This window comes from Homarus americanus, unplaced genomic scaffold, assembly GCF_018991925.1.
Source record: "Homarus americanus isolate GMGI-L3 unplaced genomic scaffold, GMGI_Hamer_2.0 scaffold54679, whole genome shotgun sequence".
NCBI lineage: Eukaryota > Metazoa > Arthropoda > Malacostraca > Decapoda > Nephropidae > Homarus > Homarus americanus.
The window spans coordinates 2816198-2835468 of record NW_024722701.1 but is presented as its reverse complement, the minus strand read 5'-3'; the positions used below and the strand labels follow the sequence as shown (position 1 = coordinate 2835468).

The 19271-nt window shown below is 42.9% G+C and overlaps 2 long non-coding RNA genes across 3 annotated transcripts; both read left to right on the top strand.

Annotated features, from left to right (window-relative positions):
- Positions 1-4029: 4029 nt before the first annotated feature.
- Positions 4030-7734, top strand: LOC121863082. Its single transcript, XR_006088331.1, has 2 exons — positions 4030-5098; positions 7466-7734. It is a non-coding gene; the product is annotated as an uncharacterized LOC121863082 (long non-coding RNA).
- A 447-nt stretch (positions 7735-8181) lies between these two features.
- LOC121863081 lies at positions 8182-14484 on the top strand. Of its 2 annotated transcripts, XR_006088330.1 has the most exons (8): positions 8227-8284; positions 9026-9178; positions 9707-11271; positions 11615-11726; positions 12165-12317; positions 12843-13218; positions 13562-13825; positions 14237-14484. It is a non-coding gene; the product is annotated as an uncharacterized LOC121863081 (long non-coding RNA). The 2 variants fall into 2 exon arrangements; XR_006088329.1 differs by having other exon boundaries at positions 8182-9178.
- Positions 14485-19271: the final 4787 nt, after the last annotated feature.

Here is a 19271-nt window from a genome sequence, read left to right as displayed (position 1 = left end):
GGGGTGTTATGGAGGTCACCCACCCCTATGATTACCCCAAGAACTACCAACAGTGTCCCGAGCCCCAGCCGGCTGGTCCTGCCAAAACCGATGCCCCACACCACATGCCCGACGCTCACCAGGGGCTGGAGATCCCTATGGAGATGCCCAAGACTGCCCCACAACCCACAGTCAAACCTAAGAGTGGGGCCCAAAAAACTAGTGGCCACCCCTTCGACTTCGCCAAAGGCTATGCCCAGCAGCTGGAGATGGCCAAACGAGCAGCACAAAATGCCATACAGGCCAAGGTCCAGGCGCAGAAGGTGGAGAAGGCTAGGCAGGAGGCCGAACAAGCTGAGAAAACGAAACGGGAGGCAGAAGAAGAAGAGAAGGCGAAGCAGGAAGCTGAGGAGCTAGAAAAGGCAAAGACTGCAACACAGCCGTCTGAGATCCTGAAACTTTACGCCCAACAGTTGGAGATGATGAAAAATGCTGCCAAACCTTCAGAGATCGCCAAGATGTACTCCAAACAGCTGGAAATGGCGAAAGCCTCAGCATCTAAATCGGAAAAAAGCAGAAAATCAGGTCCTTATTGTGACAGATCAAGACGAGGAAAGACAAGTGTAGGGAAAGTGAACGGTGGTGAGGAGAGAGATGGTGTTAGCCTGGCGACGCCGTGTGAAGAGATGGATACTGACGACAGTGATAACAAACAGTCCCATGATAGTAAAGGTGATCCTCCGCCCTTTGAGATGGCGAAATACCTCGCTCAGTTATCCAAGATAACGAAGGGCGGTGTTCCACCTCTCGATAGAGATGATTCACAGTCTAGTGAGGGCGGGAAGAGCGAGAGTCAACATTGTGATACAGACAAAGGGGACTTAACTCCATCATCCACAGAGGCAGCAAAAACCTCAGGGCTTCCTTTTCCCTTCGAGTTAATGAAAAATTTGGGTCTGCCGTTTGGAATGAGTATTCCTGGTGTTGGGAACCCGAGAGCTAAACGTGATCGACAAGAACTGACAATAGCAAACAAAGCTAAGCTTATAGAACAAGTGGAAGCGAGAGGTGCCAAGAAGAAGGCAGATATAGCCAGAGAGTGGGGCTTACGGCCCTCCACACTCTCTACCATAATGAAAAACAAAGATAGAATCCTGACACAGTTCAAATCTCAACGGTATGCTGCTGGACGGAGACGCATGCGTACGGCAGCTTACCCCGATGTGGAGGAGGCCCTTCTGACCTGGTTTAGGTACGCCAGGGCAGCAAATATTCCCATCACGGGTCCGGTCCTCCAAGGTATGGGCGTCACCTTGGCTCAAGAACTCGGTCACCCGGAGTTTTCCTGTAGCGTTGGGTGGCTGGATCGGTTTAAGGCGAGGCATGGACTCTCCTTTAACCCCAAAAATAACCAGGATACAGGTGGCGGCACTTTCAATGAGCCAGCAGACCGACAACCTAGTCCACTACCACCAGTCCCGACAGAGGCCAGCTCAGACTCTGAGACCTCACCCAACTCGTGGTTCCCGCCTGCAATGCCTGCAGTAGAAACTACACCTGCAGCGCCAACAGATAACTCAGCTAACGCCTGGTTTCCTAATACACTCCCTAACATTAACTCTACCTCGGTGACAGAAACACAAGACCAGTTGAATAAATGGTTCCCTATAGCACTTGGAGAAGAACCCTCAGAAGACGCCGTGGCTCCACCACCCACGGAAGACCCTACGAGTACCTGGTTTTATAACACAGTTCCTTCCCTCCTGAGAGACAACAAACCTCGAGATATTTTTAGTGCGAGTGAAGCGGCTCTCTTTTACAACCTTCTGCCGGACAGATCTCTGGCTGTGAAGGGTGAGGACGGTCACAAATGGACCTGGGTCAAGGAGCGACTCACCTTCATGGTTGGCGTCAACATGGACGGTAGCGAGAAACTGCCTCTGTTGGTGATTGGTCAGATGAAGGACCCGAGAGCCGTCATGGATGTAGACACACTGCCACTGCCTTATGAAGCTAATGACTCAGCAATGATGACGTCATCTATTTTTGAAAGCTGGGTTCGGCAGCTTGATGAACAGTACCAAAATCTTAATAGAAATATAATAATTTTAGTTGACAGTTGTCCAGCACATCCACACGTAGATGACCTTAATAGTGTTCAGCTGATATTCCTTCCAAAAGACTCTACCTCACAGCTACAGCCAGTTGAACAAGGCGTCATCCAGAATTTAAAGACTGTGTACCGGCGCTCGGTGTTGGAGAGGCTAATTGAGTATAACGAGAAGGGACAAGAGTACGAGATAACATTGCTGGAGGCGATGGGGCTGCTGGAGGGAGCGTGGAAACAAATCAAGACAGAACTCATCGTGAAGAGCTTCAAACAAGTGGGGCTGGAGCCACTAGAAGACCTGGACGATGCTACGCTGGGAGGCGAGGACGAACACGCACTCTTGGAACGGGCTAGACGCTCCGGGATTGACATTCCAGGAGATGTCACCTTTGAATCCTACCTCAACGTGGACAGCCAAGTGCAGACGACGATGGAGCAGAGTGAAGACGGTGCCACGGACCAAGGCCTAGGGGGGGAGGGCACTGAGGCAGGGAGCGCGGCGGGCACCACCCTCCCTAGCGAGGCTATGCATGCACTCGCCACACTCCGTAAGTTTATACAGGAACAAGGAGGACCCGACCACTACTTCGATCCCTTGATCGAGATGGAGAGCTGGGTAGCGAAGCACATAGTCAAGCCCGAGGTTTCCTTCACGTCAGAGTAGATGAACCTTCAACACACACAGCGAGGAAGAATAAACTGGCCCTCTTAAGGGCCAACATGACACCATGTGAGATGCGTCCCCGTCGCGGTGTCGGTAATACGCGCTACCTCACAGTACGCGTAGCTGAATCTCACACTTCTGTAATGGCGCTTATCCAACATCTTTCTTAGCTGGACTTGATGAGTCACTCCAGCTAAAGTTTTTCATAGTTGGACTAGTTAAAATTATCCTGTATCAACATAACTTTCCAGGTAGTTGTGTTGTTGACTGCAGTCTAGTGAATTACAGTATACCTTGTCAACAAAACAGGGAGCCTTGTCAGTCAGGTTATTAGAGGGAATAAGACGACAATTTTCTGGACTGGCACCATAGGTTTGTGATAGTGAAGGGGGAGGGACTATTCGCTCTTATTGATAGAGAAGTCTCTCATCATAGCAGTGTCATATCAGTGGACGTCCTTGAAGAAAAGTTGTACCCATGGTCACTGATACTACTGCAACTGCAGCCGTGAGCTGTGAGGGTTGTACACTTGCTGGCTGCTGAGAATATTATAACCATAGGCGTAATTAAGTCGTCTCTTGCTGGAGGTAAGTTCACTATGCGTGAGGTTTTAGTATTGCTACTTATACTGCTCACTATAAGAGGAATATACCAAATTAAATTGTTTCTCCGAGTCATTTGGAATATAAGAAGAGACGTAACATTCTGTGTGTAGGATAATGCCCACTGGATGAAAAGCGACTAATTACATCCACTAAATGTACTTTAGTTTACTTTAGTAGGTAGTAGGCAGCTATCAAACAGGGAGGTATTACTGCCTGGGAGGATATTGGAAGCATAATGTGTTGTCTAATGGTAGACCCTGCTGCCATATGACACCACGTCCCAGGTTGATGAAGTGACTTTCTTCCTCATTTATACACAATTGCAGAGTCTCAATTGTTTCTCTTACTATTGACAACACAACATACATATATAATTTCTCAACTACCCTGAGAGATTGGAGCGCCTGAACTTGCCTAGCTTATACTACAGACTGGCAAGGGGGCGAACTAATTTAGGTGTATAAGCATCTCAAGGGGCACTACTCAGTCGAGTGTCCTTACTTGGAGCTGGCGGACGCTCGCCCCACAAGGGGTCACAGCTCAAGGTTGAAGAAGCCGCAGGTCCAGAAAACTGTGAGGGCAAACTTTTTCGGAGTGAGAGTTGTAAACTCTTGGAACAACCTGCCAGAAAGTGTTGTGACGGCACCGAATGTGAGCTCTTTCAAGACCAGACTTGACCAATACTGGAGCACGTTAAGGTACATTCAAGAGCCGGTGCATGCCCAGTACTTGCCAACAGTGTGTAACTGAGTCGTGACTAACTGCCCAAGGAGCTAACAAGCCGACCAGAGGCGTAGAGAATAAAGTAAAGTAAGAGTAAAGTACAATATCTCTCACTTGTGTCCTATGTTCAATCCTCGGCCGGGGACAGATGTGAGAAGGGCGTTATTCAGGGTGACACTACCAAATACGACAGATTTTCGATGGTTATTAAAGTTTCCTTCTTTACTGATACTTGACAATAAAGTTCATAATAAATTAACATATACACTTACCGCCTGAACGTCCAATAAGAGGATAAAAGGTGAAATGATAAATGAAATGAGCAAGGCACAAATTTACATTAAAAAACACGATTAGATTTGTACGAAAAAAGCTTAAACTGGCTTTGAAATGAATACATCCTTTGTTTTATCAGTTTTGGAAATTTCAAGTTCATAAAATAAATATAATCATATAAGAAATATTATGGTGTAGCCCCGGGAGCTGAGTTGTCGAAAATAACACAGTCACTCCTTAAAAAAGTTGATAGAGAATGAGAAGACTGGCTTATACAGCTCAAACCAGGGGAATTAGGAGCTGTGACGTGTGTTTTAAGTTTAATTAAGTAATATTCATATCATTTAATTCCTATTTCTTCTTTAATTCATAGTCATTACTCCCTAAAGTTATGATAAACCGTCATATATGAGAAAAACATACACCATTTTCTTTTCTATTGGCCATAATCCGTTTTCTATTGGTCGCCATTGTTGAGATTTAACTCTGGCTTTCGGCAGCTCCAAGTGATTTAGATTTTAATATTTGCCATAAAACATTAATAGAGATTAATACGCGTAATAGTTTTGAGAGGAAGGAAATGAACTACTCAAGAAGGTATTAATTCAGTGTAAAGTATGAGCCGGAGTCCTTGTGAGGTGACAGGAAGAGAATCTACGAGGGCCCAGGAGGTGGGCTTTAACAGCACCCGTAAACACCAACACCACTTAAGAGAACACTTGTACCAGCCTCTACAATAAGGTAAATTGTCATCATCTACAAGTTTAATTCTACCATAATCACACAGAATTTTAGTGATTTTATTTTATATTGTATTAATTGTTCCTGTCACTGAGGTCTGTTTATGGTTGCCTGGTTAACACCTGTTGCTGTTATTTGTGTTTATTTACTTATTTAGGGTTTGTCACCAACATTTTTCTCGCTATATTGAGTTATTTTTATCTTTAGTCTGGATATATAATGTTAAATCCTTAATAATGAGGTTATTTACTCATAGTTCCTGTCTCAGCTCATAGGTTATGGATATAGGATATTGAAATAGTTTGTGCACAGTTTGTTAATATATGGATGAGAAATTGACTGGAAAAATTATTATAGAAGATTGTTTTATGTGTCACAATATATTGGCAGACAAAATTGAAGGTTGAGATACATTCAGAAGCCAGTACATGCCCAGTACTTGCCAACAGTGCTTAACATAGTGACCGATCGTCCAAGCGGCTAACTGCTCGATCAGTGATAAAAATTACTATGATACAGCATGTAATTAGTTTTTCCATTCATTACTATCAACTCACTCTTGGTGCTTCATTGATCAAACAAGGAATATAAATGTATATACCTTAAGAAAGTGTGCACCACCGAGCAATGTTAACTCAGTTTACTAGTGCTGAGTGGTTCATATTTTGCTGAAATAAGACTTAATATTTTATTTGTGGTTCTTACTTAAATCACCAAAAATACTGCATTATTTATTGTTGTTTGATTTTGTTTGTAGAGCAGACGATGCTTAAAATAAACTATTACAAGATTTCTGATGGTGTACCTAGCAGAAAATATACATCAAAATTAACTTTCAGTTCCTAACCTTACTGCGTTTATAGGGGCTCATCAGGTTTTGTGGTAGAGTTGTGTTTATTTACATTAGACAGAAGGAAACTTGCAATAGTAAACATACTATGGAGTCACATTAAAACAATATTAAAACAAATATCTCAATATAATGATTTAAGGAATGTTTCTATGACAAGTCCTTGTAAAAGCACTAGTGAAGGGGACTTTACCTACCACAATAAACAAGTAAAAAAGTCCTCCCATACAAAAGTTTCGTTTTCTTTTATAACATCAGAGAAAACGGATGTAAACAAACTCATGAATGAGATTTAAACACTGGAATTAAATGACTGAATGAGATTAAAGCTTTAATTAAATGACTGAATGAGATTAAAGCTTTAATTAAATGAGTTTAAAGCTTTAATTAAATGACTGAATGAGATTAAAGCTTTAATTAAATGACTTTGAATGAGATTAAAGCTTTAATTAAATGACTTTGAATGAGATTAAAGCTTTAATTAAATGACTTTGAATGAGTTTAAAGGTGTTATCGTAGTACTAAAGACACCACGTGTAATTAAATGGCTAATAATAACAATAACAATAGTAATAATACAGGACATTTGGGCGGGAAGAAAATTAACTTTGATTTGTCTGAAATATTGAATGTAAAGATAATATTCTCGAGATTCTGTTGTTGATAATAATAATAATAAAGAATAATAAGAAGAATGTTATTACTTATTAACTAGATATGGAATAATTATTATGTAGTTAATTCAAGATAGAGTTATATTAAAGAAATTAACCTTAGATATAGAAATTGTAATAACTAAAAGTTCACATAATGGAACTTTAGTAATAATTTAACAAAATAAAATTTGTTACAGATTATTAATAAAAAATTATAAAAATATAAAGATTTAAGGATTATTAGGAACCACAGTACATTATATTATTTTAGTTGGGTTAGGATATGTTAGGTTACATTAGGTTTGGTTAGATTAGATTAAGACAAATTAGGTTTGGTCACAATAAATTAAGTTATATTAGGATAAGTTACGTTTGGTTAGGTTGTGTTAGGTTCCACTCCTTTACAAGTGATGTGTTTATATTCCTTTATATCCATTTTTAGGCAAAGAAAAACACTGTTACCATACACATGCACCTTTTATTAGCTAGACAACACACATAATTTATCTATATGTCTTAGGCCCTTAATTATATTTGTTAAATAACAGTACAGTACAAAATGGAGGGAGAATGTTCGCCTCGTATTTGTAATGAGTAATTTTACACACATTCTGCACCACCATGTATTAATCTTGTATATGTTGTTTTATTGCTGTGGTGAGAGGGCTTCTGTAGGTCACTGTTCACATGACACACAAAAATACACCAGGATATTGTGTTCACTGGACCAATAACCTGATGGTGACCCTCAGGATCAGTTCTGTCTGGCCACACTACATCATACAGGGTTAAGGAATGTTGTAATAAAATGATGCTTTGTGATTTGACTACAGTATAATAATAGATATATCTTCTTTACAGATGGTTGTTGAGTACTGGAGCAACTACCTCACCTGTTGAGTACTGGAGCAACTACCTCACCTGTTGAGTACTGGAGCAACTACCTCACCTGTTGAGTACTGGAGCAACTACCTCACCTGTTGAGTACTGGAGCAACTACCTCACCTGTTGAGTACTGGAGCAACTACCTCACCTGTTGAGTACTGGAGCAACTACCTCACCTGTTGAGTACTGGAGCAACTACCTCACCTGTTGAGTACTGGAGCAACTACCTCACCTGTTGAGTACAGCACTACCTCACCTGTTGAGTACAGGAACAACTACCCCCACCTGTTGAGTACAGGAACAACCACCACCCTCGTGCACATCTCCAACAACTGACAAATGCAGCGGCCAAAGACTTAAGTTATGACTCTTAAGTTTTTATTTTTTTTATTTATTAAAAATAATTTACCTTCCAGAGCCACCATGATGCACCTCTGGTGTAATGGTCAGCATGCTTGCCTCACAAGCGAGTGGACTCGGGTTCGATCCCCGGGCAGCGTGAAGCTATGGGCAAGTTTCTTTCTGCCATTTGCCTCTGTCTACCCAGCAGTAATTGGGAACCTGGATGTTAATCGATTTGCGGATCGTATTCCGGGTTAATGGTTAGCCAGTGCAGTTGGCGAGTTGTCCGGTCTTCTCGGACTATTCCTTGACACTGGGTCATGCAGCTCGTTAACTCAGGGTGTGGTTGTTGTGTTGCTGACAGCTTCTACACCTTAAACAAATTCATGCCTAGGTGGCTCTTGGGCCGGTCATCCTTGTTACACGAGGGGCAACCATTATTATCTATATATGGTAAGATCTTGTTAAATGCTGAAATAATGCAGTACAGTGTGTAGAATGCTGAAATAATGCAGTACAGTGTGTAGAATGCTGAAATAATACAGTACAGTGTGTAGAATGCTGAAATAATACAGTACAGTGTGTAGAATGCTGAAATAATGCAGTACAGTGTGTAGAATACTGAAATAATGCAGTATAGTGTGTAGAATGCTGAAATAATACAGTAAAGTGTGTAGAATGCTGAAATAATGCATTACAGTGTGTAAAGTGTGAGAATGTAAAGTGAATACGGATTACAGACTCCATATTAACATTCACAACTGAAGGGAAGAAATCTGTAGACAGGGAGGATAGAGAGAAGGATCTGGTGATTACTGGAGGTAGACAGAGCTGATAGTGAGGGAGACTGGCTGATTTAGGAGATCAATTCTCTGAAACTGACGATAAAGTCAGAGGTGTGTGCGCATGTTTGAATATATATATGTGTGTGTGTGTGTGTGACTCCTCTAGCAACTTGCAGCAGAATGTCATATAACTGTACCAATGATGTACTGTATAAGGAGAGTTGATCCATTTATAACTGGTTGGTTCTGCTCAACAGGTTTTGTCTATCTTTGATTGGTAATACTGTACAGTACTGTTATATAACAATTAAAATATCCAACAATTTTCTGCTGCATTTTATGAGGTTTAGTACGAGTGTTGTTGGTGATTGATTGATGGACACATGATCAAATATATTGGCTTTTTCAGGGCTTCAGTGACCTTCCAATATGTATGGCTGAGACTCACCCGTCCCTGATGTCAGATTCTAGTAAGAAGGGAGCGTCCACGAGCTTCACAATTCCTGTGAGAGACGTAGGAGCATCAGTTGGTGGTGGCTTCCTCGACCCTCTAGTATGAACGGTAAAAACCCACACACACACACACGCACGATGCACGCACGCACCACGCATGCAGCACGCACGCACCACGCACGCACCACGCAAGCACCACGCACGCACTTTCAACTGCTCCTGTATGATATAGGTCTTGATTGGGTGTGAACAGTCTTGTAATTGTTTAATAATTATACTGTGTAAGGTTTAGTGGTATGATTATTATTATAAGTTTTGCAAGTGCCTTAAAACAGATCACTTAATCATCCTAATATCCAGCCAGGGTTTGCTTAGGTGGGGTCTGGTCCTACAGGATTACAATGTAGTGTTTAGCAAGTAAAGGGAAAAGTTAACAGAACATTTTGCTTGAGGTGAATCATTTAACAGTACCTTACTGGAATGGGAAGCAGTATAGGAAATTAATGTTACAATTTGTACGTATAAGGGAAATTTTTCTTAATAAAACAACTAAGATTACATTGAGGAAAGTGATGTTTATGGAGTAAATTTTCATTTATGCCCAAAAAATATGTCTACATAATTGTTTTATTTTCAGGTCTGGAGGAAGTTGGTGTTTGATGTAATCCTCCTTGATGGCTTTGTAATGAGCTGCCAGTGACTGATGTGACGGCACTGGACGTGAGCGCCTTTAAGACCAGACTTGACCAACACTGATACATTCAGGAGCCAGTTCATGCCCAGTACTTGCCAACAGTGTGTAACTGAGACCTGACCAACAGCCCAAGTGGGGAAGAGGAGAGGATAAACAAAAACTGCAACAGTAATTTATTGTGGAAGCTTGAAGACATTTAACATATTATGTTAAAGAGATTGCTGATTACAGTAAACCCTTGCCCATTCATAGGTTTGCAATTTACAATTTCCACGATTCACAGTAAGTAGATGGTGGCTATGGTGGCAAGCCTCTCCTGCAGCACAATGAGTCACCCCACGTGCCTGCAGTGTCTCCTCTCCCTCTGTTTGTGCTCAGCCATTGCCTGTGACACAGCATCTCATGTTGTACTCTCAAAACTTTTGTGATACTGTGTGAAAATGGCCCCTAAAAGACTGCTAGTGATGCTAGTCGAGTGAAATGTAAAAGGCAAGTCAGTGATGACCCTGACAAACCTGGCTTTCTTTACCGCTCGGCAAACCCTCGGGCTTTAAAGGGTGAAAACAAGAATCTTTTGCCAGTTTTTTGGCAGTCCAACAAAAAGTCATGGGTAACTGTGCAAGCATTCATGGATTGGTTCCATAAATGCTTCATCCTGGAAGTGGAAAAGTATCTTGCCTCCAAGAAGATGGAATTCAGTGTGTTACTATTGATAGACAATGCACCAGGCCACCCAGTTGTAGAGGGTGTTCCTACAGTACCCCTAACACCACTGCTTTTATTCAGCCTCTCAATGTTTGCAAGCGTTGGAAGGAGTACAGCATTGCAGACTACATTAGTGAAGCATTCAATGAACTCAAACCAGAGACAGTTAATGCTTGTTGGCGCACCTTATGGCCTGAGTGTATGAATAACTTCAGGGATTTCCGTCTATAGTAAAGGATGTGAATGACATTGTGAGTGTTGCACGTCAGTTGGGTGGTGAGGGGTTTGTGGATATGGCTGCTGAAGACGTGGAAGAGCTGATTGATGGGCATGGAGAGGAACTGACAGAAGAGAATTTGAAAGAGTTGGTATAAAGTGCCGAGAGAGATGAAGAGGAAGAAATTATGGAATTACAACAAGAAGGTTGGAGCTTGAACAATTTGGGTGAACCATTTTGACAGGTAAAGGTGGTAGCTGATTCCATTGTTGACCACGGCCCTTCCATGGAACGGAGCCTTAGGATGGTCCGAGGAATCAACCAGGTATTATTTCCGTACCAAGAAATGTTTAAAGACCTCAAAGCCAAGAGGAAACAACTACCAATTGCGATGTTTTTCAAGAACCAGCTGCTCACCCAGCTGATTTGTCTCCCTCTCCTGGCCATTTGCCACCTCCCGGCTGCAGGCCTCTCCACCACCCACCCTCTTCCACCAGTGATCCTGATGATCTCCCTATGCTTCAGTAACCAGATGTCTCCCTATGTACAGTACACTTCATCAAGCTCCAAACTTCCACATATGAAGGTAAGTCGTATTAGTGACTTAAGTTTCTCATACACAGTGTAGGTATACAGTAGTGCACTAAGTTGCTATTCACGGTTTTACCAATTTGTGCCATTCCTTGGAACCTAACCCCTGTGACTAGCCAGGGTTTATTGTATATTGTTTTTGATTACTTGAAAAATATCAGTTAATATTGTAAGGTGGTTCAGTAAAAGTACGAGAGAAAACTAAGATCCACTTCATAATGTTGCGTGACTCATCTTTAAATCAGTTGATGAATTATAGAAACCAGGTGTTAAGTTTATCCTTGTACAGATATTTATGGAATAAATTCACTTAACGTTGACAGATCTCCTCATTTTAGGTTCCCGTACAACTTGGATCAACCCAAAGATGACAAGATTCTTGCCACTGGCCAGAAGATATACGGCGCCGACGACATACATCCAACCTAAGCTAACCACTACAGGAAACAGGTCAGTACACAGTAGGCTTATGTGTGTGTTATATGACCCATGCCTTAACCCACAACTGCTGCTAAACTGCTCTATCATCAAATAACTTTGATTATTCTGTATATTAAGGGTAATTCACCTTGGTACCTGAGTTTAATCTTGTTCATTTGCATATACAGTACAGTATGTATGTGTGTGTGTGTGTGACTCCTCTAGCAACTTGCAGCAGAATGTCATATAACTGTACCAATGATGTACTGTATAAGGAGAGTTGATCCATTTATAACTGGTTGGTTCTGCTCAACAGGTTTTGTCTATCTTTGATTGGTAATACTGTACAGTACTGTTATATAACAATTAAAATATCCAACAATTTTCTGCTGCATTTTATGAGGTTTAGTACGAGTGTTGTTGGTGATTGATTGATGGACACATGATCAAATATATTGGCTTTTTCAGGGCTTCAGTGACCTTCCAATATGTATGGCTGAGACTCGCCCGTCCCTGATGTCAGATCCTAGTAAGAAGGGAGCGTCCACGAGCTTCACAATTCCTGTTAGAGACGTAGGAGCATCAGTTGGTGGTGGCTTCCTCGACCCTCTAGTATGAACGGTAAAAACCCACACACACACACACACACACACGCACGATGCACGCACGCACCACACACGCACCACACACGCACCACGCACTCACCACGCACACACTTTCAACTGCTCCTGTATGATATAGGTCTTGATTGGGTGTGAACAGTCTTGTAATTGTTTAATAATTATACTGTGTAAGGTTTAGTGGTATGATTATTATTATAAGTTTTGCAAGTGCCTTAAAACAGATCACTTAATCATCCTAATATCCAGCCAGGGTTTGCTTAGGTGGGGTCTGGTCCTACAGGATTACAATGTAGTGTTTAGCAAGTAAAGGGAAAAGTTAACAGAACATTTTGCTTGAGGTGAATCATTTAACAGTACCTTACTGGAATGGGAAGCAGTATAGGAAATTAATGTTACAATTTTAACATATAAGGGAAATTTTTCTTAATAGAACAACTTAGATTACATTGAGGAAAGTGATGTTTATGGAATAAATTTTCATAAATGCCCCAAAAATATGTCTACATAATTGTTTTATTTTCAGGTCTGGAGGAAGTTGGTGTTTGATGTCATCCTCCTTGATGGCTTTGTAATGAGCTGCCAGTGACTGTTGTGACGGCACTGGACGTGAGCGCCTTTAAGACCAGACTTGACCAACACTGATACATTTAGGAGCCAGTTCATGCCCAGTACTTGCCAACAGTGTGTAACAGAGACCTGACCAACAGCTGGGCTGCTCACCCAGCTGATTTGTCTCCCTCTCCTGGCCATTTGTCACCTCCCGGCTGCAGGCCTCTCCACCACCCACCATTGCATCACCCTCTTCCACCAGTGATCCTGATGATCTCCCTATGCTTCAGTAACCAGATGTCTCCCTATGTACAGTACACTTCATCATCTCCAAACTTCCACATATGAAGGTAAGTAGTATTAGTGACTTAAGTTTTTCATACACAGTGTAAGTATACAGTAGTGCACTAAGTTGCTATTCACGGTTTTACCAATTTGTGCCATTCCTTGGAACCTAACCCCTGTGACTAGCCAGGGTTTATTGTATATTGTTTTTGATTACTTGAAAAATATCAGTTAATATTGTAAGGTGGTTCAGTAAAAGTACGAGAGAAAACTAAGATGCACTTCATAATATTGCGTGACTCATCTTTAAATCAGTTGATGAATTATAGAAACCAAGTGTTAAGTTTATCCTTGTACAGATATTTATGGAATAAATTCACTTAACGTTGACGGATCTCCTCATTTTAGGTTCCCGTACAACTTGGATCAACCCAAAGATGACAAGATTCATGCCACTGGCCAGAAGATATACGACCTGCCAGTGACCGCTGTGCCGGCACTGGATGCGAGTTCCTTGAAGACCAGACTTGACCAACACTGGAGTGGGTACATTCAAGAGCCTGTACATATCCAGTACTTGTCAACTGTGTAGCAGAAAAATGACCAGCCACTTGACTGATTAGTGAACCGACAAGAGGATAGAGTGAAAGAGAGGAGCACCGGCAAGTGTGTGTGAGTTATTTGTCTCACTTGTTCCTTTTTCTCTTATATTTGAGAAATTTGCTCATATTTGTTGGTCATGTTAGCTTGAGTACTACAGGGTGAGCATAAAGTCTTTCCCTGATTACAAATATTTATTACACAAAACATATGTTAGGTACAAACATACAGTTTTTTGCAACTTGTACCTTATCACAAAAAGTTTCTTTGCAAAAAACTGTACTGTATGTTTGTTCCTAGCATATGTTTTGTGTAATAAATGTTTGTAATCAGGGAAAGACTTTATGCTCACCCTGTAGTACAGTGGATGAGGCCACATTATCAGCAGCTCACATTTACTTTTAATATTGGGAAAATTAAATGTTTTGAGTAAGTCTTCATATTTATTATTTAGCTTTACATATAATTCTCTTTTCTTTACAGGAGTGTGGTGGTGATGTCAGCGACAGCAGTGGTGTTGGTTGAAGCAGCAGTTGTGAGGGAAGTATGGTCCAGTATACAGTACAATATACTAACACTTCTCATATTTTACAGGAGTGGCAGCAGCAGCAGAGGGAGGAGGTGTATACTAATGACAATTCTCTCATCTTTTACAGGAGCTGTGGTGGTGGAGGCAGCAGAGGGAGGGGTGGGGAATACTAATCACACTTCTCTTTTTCTTGCAGATGGCGGTGGGGGAGGGGAAGGGAGGGGGGGGGGTGGGGGAGGGGAAGGGGGGTGGGGGGAAGGGGGGTGGGGAGGGGGAAGGGGAAGGGGTAGGTAGGTAGGTAGGTAGGAGTGAGGGTAGAGTAGTAGTAGGGAGTGGAGAGGGGGAGGGGGAGAGGAGTAGCCTTTGAAATAGTAGAGTTGCTAATCTCTCTTCTTATATCTTGAAGAGTGAGCCACTGGGAGGGAGCAGCTGCCCTCTTGTCTGCAGAGGGGGCCAGATGGATGGAGCCCAGGAAGCAGCGGCCCTCTTGTCTGCAGAGGGACCAGATGGATGGAGCCCAGGACGCAGCGGCCCTCTTGTCTGCAGAGGGGGCCAGATGGATGGAGCCCAGGACGCAGCGGCTCTCTTGTCTGCAGAGGGGGCCAGATGGATGGAGCAGCCAGGACCCAAGGAGCTGGAAGCAGCAGCCATCACCTGTAACATTGAAAAAATAAAAGAAAGAAATATATATATATGTATTATTAACACCCATGAAAGACTTATGAAACATTGAACAAAATAAAGAAAAGAAAACAAGTATTACCACTTGTAATACCAACACTGATGAGAGACTTGTGTTGGTCAATGAAGGGAACTAAGAGGGAAGGAACTTTAAGGGAGAGAACTCCAAACACTGATGAGAGACTTGTGTTGGTCAATGAAGGAACTTTAAGGGAGAGAACTCCAAACACTGATGAGAGACTTGTGTTGGTCAATGAAGGAACTTTAAGGGAGAGAACTCCAAACACTGATGAGAGACTTGTGTTGGTCAATGAAGGAGCACAAGTGGAATACTCTGTATATGAGTGTGTGTGTGTGTGTGTGTGAACTATAAGACACCCTGGACGTGTGTGTGTGTGAACTATAAGACACCCTGGACGTGTGTGTGTGTGTGAACTATAAGACACCCTGGACGTGTGTGTGTGTGAACTATAAGACTTACCCTGTACTTGTGTGTGTGAACTATAAGATACCTGGACGTGTGTATTGTGAACCATAAGGCCACCCTGTACTTGTGTGTGTGTGAACTATAAGACACCCTGGACGTGTGTGTGTGAACTATGTACACCCTGTACTTGTGTGTGTGAACTATAAGACACCCTGGACGTGTGTGTGTGAACTATAGCACACCCTGGACGTTGTGTGTGTGTGTGAACTATAAGACACCCTGTACTTGTGTGTGTGTGTGTGAACTATAAGACACCCTGTACTTGTGTGTGTGTGAACTATAAGATACCCTGGACGTGTGTGTGAACTAAAAGACACCCTGTACTTGTGTGTGTGTGAACTATAAGATACCCTGGACGTGTGTGTGAACTATAAGACACCCTGTACTTGTGTGTGTGTGAGAACTAAACGACACCCTGTATTTGTGTGTGTGTGAACTATAAGACAACCTGCACTTGTGTGTGAGTGAACTACTGTATAAGATACCCTGGACGTGTGTGTGTGTGTGTGTGTGAACTATAAGATACCCTGTACTTTTGTGTGTGTGTAACTATAAGACACCCTGCACTTGTGTGTGTGTGAACTATAAGATACCCTGGTCGTGTGTGTGTGTGAACTATAAGATACCCTGGACGTGTGTGTGTGTGAGACTGCTAAGACACCCTGGAGGTGTGTGTGAACTATAAGATACCCTGGACGTGTGTGTGTGTGTGAACTATAAGACACCCTGGTTTGTGTGTGTGTGTGTGTGTGAACTATAAGATACCCTGGACGTGTGTGTGAACTATAAGACACCCTGGACTTGTGTGTGAACTATAAGATACCCTGGACGTGTGTGTGTGTGTGTGTGTGAACTATAAGACACCCTGGACGTGTGTGTGTGTGAACTATAAGATACCCTGGCGGTGTGTGTGAACTATAAGATACCCTGGACGTGTGTGTGTGAACTATAAGATACCCTGTACTTGTGTGTGTGTGTGAACTATAAGACACCCTGTACGTGTGTGTGTCTGTGAACTATAGACACCCTGGACGTGTGTGTGTGTGAACTATAAGATACCCTGGCGGTGTGTGTGAACTATAAGATACCCTGGACGTGTGTGTGTGTGAACTATAAGATACCTGTACTTGTGTGTGTGTGAACTATAAGACACCCTGTACGTGTGTGTCGAACTATAAGACACCTGGACGTGTGTGTGTGAACTATAAGATACCCTGGACGTGTGTGTGTGTGAACTATAAGATTCCCTGGCGGTGTGTGTGAACTATAAGACACCCTGTACTTGTGTGTGTGTGTGTGAACTATAAGACACCCTGTACTTGTGTGTGTGTGTGAACTATAAGACACCCTGTACTTGTGTGTGTGTGTGTGAACTATAAGATACCCTGTACTTGTGTGTGTGTGAACTATGAGATACCTGTACTTGTGTGTGTGTGAAGAGATACCCTGTACTTGTGTGTGTGTGTGAACTATAAGATACCCTGTACTTGTGTGTGTGTGAACTATGAGATAACCTGAACATGAGTGTGTGTGTGAATTATGAGATACCCTGTACTTGTGTGTGTGTGAACTATGAGATAACCTGAACATGAGTGTGTGTGTGGCCTATAAGACACACTATGTAAGTGTTGAAAAATAAACATGAGAAATGCAAACAAATTTGGATTATCATAAGATGCATGAATTTTTTAACTCCACTAAAGCAATGTATAGGCCAACTACTAATGGTGCGGCTCCCCTCCACTCATCCTATGGCAAATCCCTAATTAAAGACGAAGAAGGCATCTGTCAGCTCTGGAAAGAGCTCTGCCATTCGTTGCTCAACTGAATTAACAATGTGGATGTCTTGACTACCCAGCAGGTCCTTCAGCATCCAGAACTGATCCACCTCAGCTATCCTCCATTCTGTGATTAGGTAGCTACTGCCATCAAGCAGATGAAAAACAACAAAGCCTCAAGGCCTGATGCATAAAGCAGGAGGACCTCTGTTTACCAGCTGTGTCTACTCTCTCCTGGAGAATATATGGGAGGAAGAGGAAATCCCCCCCCCAAGATCTTAAAGACGCCTCCATCGTCAATATTTATAAGAACAAGAGAGACCAGTCAGACTGTGGCAACCACCATGGGATCACGGTACTGTCCATAGCTGGCAAGATTATCACCGGAGTCCTCCTACACAGACTTCTTCCTGAGGCGGAAAACTTTCTCCCAGAATCTCAATGTGGCTTTAGGCCATCCAGTGGCACTGCTGAAATGATCATCACTGCCCGTCAGACAGAGGAAAAATGCAGAGAACAGCGTCACAGCGTCATACTTGTACATGGCCTTCATCAACCTTACTAAGGCCTCCAACTGAGTCAACAGGGAGGCCCTTTGGCAGACCCTCAGTTGTTTTGGTTGCTCACCATAGTGAGGCATCTCTAAGATGGCATGAATGGCAGTGTCCTGCACAATGGTACCCAGTCTGAGATCTTCCCCATCTAAACAGGGGTAAAACAAGGACGTGTACTGGCACCAGTGTCAATTTAGCCGGCGGGGTGGACATCGAGTACCAGATGAAGGGGGGGGGGAGGTCTTTTCAACACAAGACAACTCCAGGGAGGAACAAAGGTGTCGGCTGCTTCAATCACTGAACTTCAGCATGCAGACGACCTCACCCTTGTCGCTCACACTGAACAGGACCTACAGGAGATCGTGAACACCTACGCAGATGCGTATACACACTTCGGCCTTGAGGTGAATGTATGAAAGACTCAGATTCTCTTTCAGCCTGCCCCTGGTTCAGCCACAACTCCACCATCCATCCAGCTTAATGGTACTATCCTCTCTAATGTTACCCACTTACAGTATCTTGGCTCCCACCTGTCCACCACATTGATGAAGAGATTCAACATCGGATCAAATGTGCATCTCAAGCCTTTGGTAGACTCTGCACCTGTGTCTTCAGCTGCAGGGAGCTGAAATTATCTACAGAGCTGCACGTATATCAATCGGCAGTCCTCCCCACCCTGCCGTATGGCAGCGAGACATAGTCTACATTCCAACATCTGAGTTCGCTGGGAAGACAAGAGAGGGGAATGAGGTGACACAGGGTGAGAAGCGGCTGCTTTTGCCACAGCATCAGCACGCTCATTTTCCCTCCTCCCCACGTGCCAGTACCCAGCAAAAACTGTGTTCCGGCCCCAACATGGAATGAGAAACAGCCACTGTAAGTAGCTATAACCAAGGGATGGGGTGATGAGACATAAGCCAAGGCCTGGAGAGCAGTGCAACAATAGCTAATAACTGTAAAATTACTGAGGTTGGGTAAAAATAATCTCTGAAGCCTCTGCCGTAGCAGGGAGACCACCGTCCCAACATAAGTCGAGAATCAAGATAGGGACACTCAAGTGAGTACTGTCCTCTGAGGTGTTTATGAACTTATATTAATTCACACTTTGCCTGTCTATCATAAGATAGGCAGTTGTAGGTGTTCTCATATCTCTGGTTAACTGAGGTGCCATAGTGCAGGCACCATCTGGTGGCCCTTTGGACATTTTCAATCAACTGACAGCCTCTTGCATATCTCAGGGACCAGAAAGGGTGACAGTAGTCCACAAGGGGAAGCACCTCACTTTTAAAGTGTTATGAGGGACGGACCATCAGGTATCTGAACTTGCCAACAGTGTGTAACAGATTTAACTAACCAACCAAATGACTGACAAGGCGATGAGTGGAGAAGAGGAAAAATTACAGTACAGTAAAGACTTACTAGCTTAGTCACTCACCTTCTTCTCACAATGGTCCGAGAACTTCAGTTTATTGTCGACATACACACCCAG